Source organism: Saccostrea cucullata, unplaced genomic scaffold (genome assembly GCF_032062105.1).
Source record: "Saccostrea cucullata isolate Sc308-1 unplaced genomic scaffold, CSIRO_AGI_Scuc_v1 ctg17467, whole genome shotgun sequence".
NCBI classification, from domain to species: Eukaryota; Metazoa; Mollusca; class Bivalvia; order Ostreida; family Ostreidae; genus Saccostrea; species Saccostrea cuccullata.
Window position 1 is genome coordinate 2,118 of NW_026934002.1, and position 9,046 is coordinate 11,163.

Sequence of the window (9,046 nt, forward strand, 5' to 3'; positions counted from 1 at the left end):
ATGTAAAAGTGAACTTACAGTTTAACTTTGATATCCCGAAGACTATATTTCCAGATAAACAGATGATCCGGATATTGAGGTTTTTGTTGATGAACATAAATTTAGATTGTTTATTGTTGCATGATTTATATTTATAGACATTCGAGGACGAATGTTAAATAGAGAGGGGCTGTGTTACGAATTTGGCATTCTCCACTATTGTTTTGAAAAAGTAAACAAGATGTTTCTTGTGATATGAGCCGTTAAAATGATGATTAGATGAATGATTGAATGAATGATATGTATTGACATTTATTCTTATTTATCTGTTATTATTGATTAATGTTATTTGGAATTTATTACGATCTGGGTGCAAATTGTTCACCATGTACCGAATTTCCTCCACGTTTTGAGGAATACGGAATGTAAATAAACCATTTACTGGTCTACAAATGCTTTTATATAGTACTAAATGTGCTAACCTTTGATAATTTGTATAAATAATAAATCCATTCACTGATAATTAGTGTAAAACCTTACAATTACACTCTGCTTTTCATACTAAGCGGTAAAAGATGTAAACTACATTCGGAACACCTCTGATGAGTATAATAGTTAAGTGCATCCGAAGTTTTCCAGCTATTTGACGTTATGGCGCCAAAATCTCATGCATTGATGAGTGAATGACGTCATAACGGGTGTAAAGGCTTTATATACGAGCTCCCAGCGTCTAACGGTCAGACGCCTGCGGTCTCACCCACGGAAAGGTCTACCTGACAGACCAACTCCGAACAAGGCAGTCTCCCCATCACAAAGGGTTCTGTTTTAGACAGAGAGACAAATTGACATGATGGGTAATTATTAACCTGAATTTGTTAGCAACGTTTGATTGCGTTATTCATTCATTTTACTCAGACACAAGTGGTGATCTGAACTCATCGTTATTGTTTACTGTTGAGTAGTATTTACTAAGGCACAAGAAGTGACCTGAACTTGATATTTATAACTCCTGACATTATTACTAACAACAAACTAACAAATGCATGGTGCATTGTATTGAGTTTTGTTGAGATGTTTGCATAACTTTTTGTCCCTATACAATTAGTTGTTTGCTACATCCTTTGAATGTTAACAAATGCTAAACGCATTGTATTGAGATATTAGCATAACTTTTTGTCCCTATACAATTAGTTGTTTGCTATAACCTGACATTTTGTATTTATACTCACTAAGTGAAGAAATCACTAGTTCAATCTTTATTCAAGACCTAAAGATACAAGGTCTATTCATGTTTATTAAGGGGTTTGTTTAAGGGTGGTTTTATAAATTAACATTTGTTGGAAAGGGTGGTTGGTTTGTTTTTATTTCAGGTGAGGACCGCAGAGCCAAAGAAGAGTATTTTTGTATGTTTATTGAATAAAATCTAATAAAATATTAAAAACAAATTATATCCTGTTGTCTTTCGTTCAACATTCAGATTAAGGAGCCCCACAATGTTACGCCGCTAAACATATAAAGCCGTAAGTCGTAACAATTGGTGTCAGAAGTGGGATAAAGTCTTCCTTTTATTCTGGTTGATCGAAAGTCTACATCAGGATCTTACAAAATTGACACCTAAGTCTTGTTAAGTCTATTGACAACGACAAGCACATTATAACACATAAAATTTGTGTTGCAAAAACAAAAGTCAAAATGTCAAATAAAAACAGCCAATATGAAGCTTCTGAGGAGAATGGGTGCAGGTCCTGCGATCTGAATGATGACATCACTTGTGATGAGTATCAACGGTCCGGTACCTCTTCTCCTATACAGAAATCAGGCTCTGACAAGGCTGAAAACATAAATGAACTTTTAATAAGAGCTGTAGAAATGATGAACAAAGAAGTCTTAAACATGAGGCAAGACATAGATGAACAATTGTCAAACATGAGACGAGATTCTCATCAATTACAAGAACAAATTGATGAGTTAAAACAAAACGGGACCCCCAAAGATAATGCAATCAGATATCAAGTGCATGGGTGTAGAGAGTCCCTGGGTTTTCATGATCAGTTTCCTATCATTGGGGCTGGGGAAAGTGTCAGTCACATAAATACTTCTGCAAGGGAGATAAATTACAATGAAAATAGAGTTCCTTCCCCTTTCAATTCCAAACCAATTGTATCTATTAAACCACCTACATTTGATGGGTCAGAAGATTTTGGGGATTATCTAGCCCAGTTTGAAATCTTGGTCGATCTACATGGTTGGAATTACAGGGCAAAGTCACTATACCTAGCTAGCAGTTTAGCGGGAGGGGCTCGTGCACTTTTAAGTGAACTTAACGAAGTTCAGCGCAGAGATTATGATTCCTTAGTCAAGATTCTTGATAGGCGTTATGGTTCAGTTGAACGATCTGAAATGTTCAGAGCTAAGTTAAAGACAAAAACAAAGGGTGACAAAGAATCTTTATCTGAACTTGCACAATCTATCAAGAAACTTACTAGGCAAGCATATCCTACTGCCGACTCAAACTTGACAAATGTTCTATCATTAGATCACTTTATAGATGCACTTCCTGATCCGGATATGCGCCTTCGCTTGAGAGAAAGTAGACCCAGAGACATTAATGAGGCTGAGATTTTGGCTATAAGACTTGAAACTCACAAACTGGCTGATGCTCAGAGAGTAAAACTTGTCAATGCCATACATCCAGAAAACGATACCAATCTCCTCGCCTCGATTAAACAAGAAAATAGGGTCTTAAGAGATGATCTCCAATCACTCACAAAAGAGGTTAGATCACTCTTAAAAGATGGTCTTAATTCAAGACCTAACTTCTTCTCGTTCAAGCGAAGTGCATCCTCGGTTCGGGAATGCACAAAATGATCGACGGAACAATCAGTTTCAAGTTCATAGGCAGCCATACAATACAAACAATTTTGAGAGAAGAAATGCTTACCAAAATAGACAATATCAGAGTGGTCGCTTTCAATCCTCAAATCAGGGAAACTTTCCCGTGTCGAATTCAGGGGGCAGAAGTCGACAAAGCGTAGGGGTAGGCCCCAATCACTGTTAAACAAAGTTGAAACAAGAGGACCTCTTCCTGCTGGAAGAAATGAGTGTATTAAAAAGAGTCCTCAAAAGACAGTTAATGTAACTGAGAATGAAAATGAACAATAAACCAAAAAATGATATTGAGAACAATAAATCTGAAAATGATGTTGAGAAAATTGTTATGTGTGAAAATGCACCTAAAAATGAGAGAGTAGGTGATATAAAGGGGTGTGGTGAAGGAATTTTTGTAGTAGGCAAAATTGAGAACACTTCGACTACAATGATGGTCGACACAGGAGCTAGTGTAACAATTATTAGCTCAGATTTTGCAGACAGTTCAGAGTTAAACGGCAAATTAGATCTGAACCCTTCATTTGTAAATTTGACATCTGCTAGTGGGGAGAAAATATCTGTCCTAGGGGAATGCCTAGTGAAAATATGTGTGGGAGATGTTACTGTGAATCATAATGTTTTAGTGGCTAATATCCAAAACAAATGTATTTTGGGTTTAGATTTCATGAAAGACCACAACTGTGATGTTCTGTTGAAAAAAATGAAACTTAGAATAAAGGGGATAGATGTTTTTTGCTTTACACATGAAGCTTTGAATAAGCAATGTTGTAAGGTATTTTTGACGGAAACGATAGAGATTCCCCCTCTCAGTGAATTTATTGCCTCGGCTAAAGTGGAAAACCCATTATTTAATGACAAGGTTACTTTGTTAAAGCCTGTGGCAAAATTTTTAGATAAACATGGTGTATTAGTTCCCAAGATTTTGGCAAAAGTTGAAACTGATAGAGTACCTGTTCGATACATGAACTTAGGTGATCAGAGTGTCAAAATTTTCAAAGGGACTGTTGTGGCAAATTTAGAAGATACTTCAGGGATCATTGAAAGTACTCCCCAATCAATAAATGTTTTGACAAAACATGAAATGAAAACAAATAAAAATTTTCCTGAACATTTGAAGTCTGTGTTCGAGAATTCTTGTAAAAATATTGATCAAGAACAACAGCAAAAATTAAGAGAATTGCTAACGGAATTTCAGAGTAGTTTCTCAATCAAATTTTCTGATATGGCTAAACCCTTGCACAAACTGACTGAACTAAGTCATAAACTATGTTTGGGATGAAGACTGTCACAAATCTTTTGACAAGCTAAAGCGTGCACTAACAAGTTCACCTATTTTATCTGACAGGGACTATGGGCAAGGAGGTAAACTACATTGTTAGTTTAACTTAAGATCCTAACAACAACACTAAGAGCTTAAAAATACCTGAAAACTGTTCTGTTACAACCAAATCTTGTGGTAAATCTGCTCTGCCCTTTGATGTCCCTACAAAACAAACTGAAAATGTAATAAACAATGAAACTGTTGGTGAGAATAAACCAACATGGTTTTGAAGTAGGTAGATAATATGAATATTTGACATTTGCTGATCTTTCGCATGAAATTTTGTTTTCTTGAATATTCTTGCGAAAATGAGAAGAGATTATTTGTGTTGCAGTTTTTATACAAGTTGTAAATATTTGATCTATAATATATTTGCATTTTCTTCATGCATATGCATCAAGCATTATATAAATCTTATTGCAATTTATGATATTAATATTATGCATCAGTGAAATATTGTTCAACTTACCTTTACTTACCTTTGATTTTTCTCTTTGTACATGTCATGTTGTTGAGAGTCCCTCAGAATACATAGAACCTATAAAATATATGGATCAGCAATGAAACAGATTGAATATAGTTTTGTTTGACTGATGTCAATTTGAAATGTGCAGTTGTTGTTTTCGCACAAATGCTGCAAAACAACACATAAAATATATCTGCTTATAGTCATATCAAATGGAATATATAACGAGTATTCAAATTTACTTACTGGACAGTTGCATTTAGTCCATTTTTGCAAGTATATGGATGAAAATTGTGAAAATTCAGTGGCGATTTTTTTTTCAGCATGAGGGACGTCACGCCTTTTAATAAGTCGTACGAATACATGTCACGAAATCTACTTTTGTTTTGAACACACGACGAAGCGTCGTGCTTATTGAATTTGAGCATTGTAATAGATTGAATGTTATGTGTTTTTACAAAATTGATTTTGTTTAATACAATATAAAGTTTGCTTATGATAAAGTGAACTTACAGTTTAACTTAGATATCCCGAAGACAATATTTCGAGATATTACAGATGAGATATTGAGGTTTTTGTTCATTGAACAATAATTTAAATTGTTGCATGATTTATATTTATAGACATTCGAGGACGAATGTTAAATAGAGAAGGGGGCCGTGTTACGAATTTGGCATTCTCCACTATTGTTATGAAAAAGTAAACAAGATGTTTCTTGTGTTATGAGCCGTTAAAATAATGATTAGATGAATGATTGAATGAATGATATGTATTGACATTTATTCTTATTTATCTGTTATTATTGATTAATGTTATTTGGAATTTATTATGATCTGGGTGCAAATTGTTCACCATGTACCGAATTTCCTCCACGTTTTGAGGAATACGGAATGTAAATAAACCATTTACTGGTCTACAAATGCTTTTATATAGTACTAAATGTGCTAACCTTTGATAATTTGTATAAATAATAAATCCATTCACTGATAATTAGTGTAAAACCTTACAATTACACTCTGCTTTTCATACTAAGCGGTAAAAGATGTAAACTACATTCGGAACACCTCTGATGAGTATAATAGTTAAGTGCATCCGAAGTTTTCCAGCTATTTGACGTTATGGCGCCAAAATCTCATGCATTGATCGAGTGAATGACGTCATAACGGGTGTAAAGGCTTTATATACGAGCTCCCAGCGTCTAACGGTCAGACGCCTGCGGTCTCACCCACGGAAAGGTCTACCTGACAGACCAACTCCGAACAAGGCAGTCTCCCCATCACAAAGGGTTCTGTTTTAGACAGAGAGACAAATTGACATGATGGGTAATTATTAACCTGAATTTGTTAGCAACGTTTGATTGCGTTATTCATTCATTTTACTCAGACACAAGTAGTGATCTGAATTCATCGTTATTGTTTACTGTTGAGTAGTATTTACTAAGGCACAAGAAGTGACCTGAACTTGATATTTATAACTCCTGACATTATTACTAACAACAAACTAACAAATGCATGGTGCATTGTATTGAGTTTTGTTGAGATGTTTGCATAACTTTTTGTCCCTATACAATTAGTTGTTTGCTACATCCTTTGAATGTTAACAAATGCTAAACGCATTGTATTGAGATATTAGCATAACTTTTTGTCCCTATACAATTAGTTGTTTGCTATAACCTGACATTTTGTATTTATACTCACTAAGTGAAGAAATCACTAGTTCAATCTTTATTCAAGACCTAAAGATACAAGGTCTATTCATGTTTATTAAGGGGTTTGTTTAAGGGTGGTTTTATAAATTAACATTTGTTGGAAAGGGTGGTTGGTTTGTTTTTATTTCAGGTGAGGACCGCAGAGCCAAAGAAGAGTATTTTTGTATGTTTATTGAATAAAATCTAATAAAATATTAAAAACAAATTATATCCTGTTGTCTTTCGTTCAACATTCAGATTAAGGAGCCCCACAATGTTACGCCGCTAAACATATAAAGCCGTAAGTCGTAACAATTGGTGTCAGAAGTGGGATAAAGTCTTCCTTTTATTCTGGTTGATCGAAAGTCTACATCAGGATCTTACAAAATTGACACCTAAGTCTTGTTAAGTCTATTGACAACGACAAGCACATTATAACACATAAAATTTGTGTTGCAAAAACAAAAGTCAAAATGTCAAATAAAAACAGCCAATATGAAGCTTCTGAGGAGAATGGGTGCAGGTCCTGCGATCTGAATGATGACATCACTTGTGATGAGTATCAACGGTCCGGTACCTCATCTCCTATACAGAAATCAGGCTCTGACAAGGCTGAAAACATAAATGAACTTTTGTTAAGAGCTGTAGAAATGATGAACAAAGAAGTCTTAAACATGAGGCAAGACATAGATGAACAATTGTCAAACATGAGACGAGATTCTCGTCAATTACAAGAACAAGTAGATGAATTAAAACAAAAGGGGACCCCCAAAGATAATGCAATCAGATATCAAGTGCATGGGTGTAGAGAGTCCCTGGGTTTTCATGATCAGTTTCCTGTCATTGGGGCTGGGGAAAGTGTCAGTCACATAAATACTTCTGCAAGGGAGATAAATTACAATGAGAATAGAGTTCCTTCCCCTTTCAATTCCAAACCTATTGTATCTATTAAACCACCTACATTTGATGGGTCAGAAGATTTTGGGGATTATCTAGCCCAATTCGAAATCTTGGTCGATCTACATGGTTGGAATTATAGGGCAAAGTCACTATATCTGGCCAGCAGTTTAGCGGGAGGGGCTCGTGCACTTTTAAGTGAGCTTAACGAAGTTCAGCGCAGAGATTATGATTCCTTAGTCAAGATTCTTGATAGGCGTTATGGTTCATTTGAACGATCTGAAATGTTCAGAGCTAAGTTAAAGACAAGAACCAAGGGTGACAAAGAATCTTTATCTGAACTTGCACAATCTATCAAGAAACTTACTAGGCAAGCGTATCCTACAGCCGATTCAAACTTGACAAATGTTCTATCATTAGATCACTTCATAGATGCACTTCCCGATCCGGATATGCGCCTTCGCTTGAGAGAAAGTAGACCCAGAGACATTAATGAGGCTGAGATATTGGCGATAAGACTTGAAACCCACAAACTGGCTGATGCTCAGAGGGTAAAAATTGTCAATGCCATACATCCAGAAATGGATACCAATCTCCTCACCTCAATCAAGCAAGAAAATAGGGTCTTAAGAGATGATCTCCAATCACTTACAAAAGAGATTAGATCACTCCTAAAAGACGGTCTTAATTCAAGACCTAACTTTTCTCATTCAAGCGAAGAGCATCCCCGGTTCGGGAATGCACAAAATGATCGACAGAACAATCAGTTTCAAGTTCATAGGCAGCCATACAATGCAAACAATTTTGAGAGAAGAAATGCTTACCAAAATAGACAATATCAAAATAGTCGCTTCCAATCCTCAAATCAGGGAAACTTTCCCGTGTCGAATTCAGGGGGCGGAAGTCGACAAAGCGCAGGGGTAGGCCCCAATCACTGTTAAACAAAGTTGAAACAAGAGGACCTCTTCCTGCTGGAAGAAATGAGCATATTAAAAAGAGTCCTCAAAATACAGTTAATGTAACTGAGAATGAAAATATGATGAACAATAAACCAAAAAATGATACTGAGAACAATAAATCAGAAAATGATGTTGAGAAAATTGTTAAATGTGAAAATGCACCTAGAAATGAGAGAGTAGGTGATGTAAAGGGGTGTGGTGAAGGAATTTTTGTAGTAGGCAAAATTGAGAACATTCGAACTACAATGATGGTCGACACAGGAGCTAGTGTAACAATTATTAGCTCCGATTTTGCAGACAGTTCAGAGTTAAAGGGGAAATTAGATTTGAACCCTTCATTTGTAAATCTAACCTCTGTTAGTGGGGAGAAAATAGCTGTCCTAGGGGAATGCCTAGTGAAAATATGTGTGGGAGATGTTACTGTGAATCATAACGTTTTAGTGGCTAATATCCAAAACGAATGTATTTTGGGTTTAGATTTCATGAAAGACCACAACTGTGATGTTCTGTTGAACAAAATGAAACTTAGAATAAAGGGGATAGATGTTTTTTGTTTTACACATACAGCTTTGAATAAGCAATGTTGTAAGGTATTTTTGACGGAAACGATAGAGATTCCCCCTCTCAGTGAATTTATTGCCTCGGCTAAAGTGGAAAACCCATTATTTAATGACAAGGTTACTTTGTTAAAGCCTGTGGCAAAATCTTTAGATAAACATGGTGTATTAGTTCCCAAGATTTTGGCAAAAGTTGAAAACGATAGAGTACCTGTTCGATACATGAACTTATGTGATCAGAGTGTCAAAATTTTCAAAGGGACTGTTGTGGCAAATTTAGAAGATACTTCA

The 9,046-nt window shown here is 35.6% G+C and overlaps 3 long non-coding RNA genes across 4 annotated transcripts; 2 read left to right on the plus strand and 1 right to left on the minus strand.

The window, feature by feature from the left end:
• Positions 1-665: 665 nt before the first annotated feature.
• On the plus strand, positions 666-1,424 carry LOC134239771 (uncharacterized). The gene is made up of 2 exons (XR_009986292.1): positions 666-833; positions 1,350-1,424. It is a non-coding gene; the product is annotated as an uncharacterized LOC134239771 (long non-coding RNA).
• A 4,478-nt stretch (positions 1,425-5,902) lies between these two features.
• Positions 5,903-6,568, plus strand: LOC134239770 (uncharacterized). Its single transcript, XR_009986291.1, has 2 exons — positions 5,903-5,977; positions 6,494-6,568. It is a non-coding gene; the product is annotated as an uncharacterized LOC134239770 (long non-coding RNA).
• LOC134239769 (uncharacterized) lies at positions 5,971-8,988 on the minus strand. Of its 2 annotated transcripts, XR_009986290.1 has the most exons (3): positions 8,064-8,761; positions 6,329-6,954; positions 5,971-6,242 (listed from the first exon to the last, which is right to left on the minus strand). It is a non-coding gene; the product is annotated as an uncharacterized LOC134239769 (long non-coding RNA). The 2 variants fall into 2 exon arrangements; XR_009986289.1 differs by lacking the exon at positions 5,971-6,242 and having other exon boundaries at positions 6,520-6,954; positions 8,064-8,988.
• Positions 8,989-9,046: the final 58 nt, after the last annotated feature.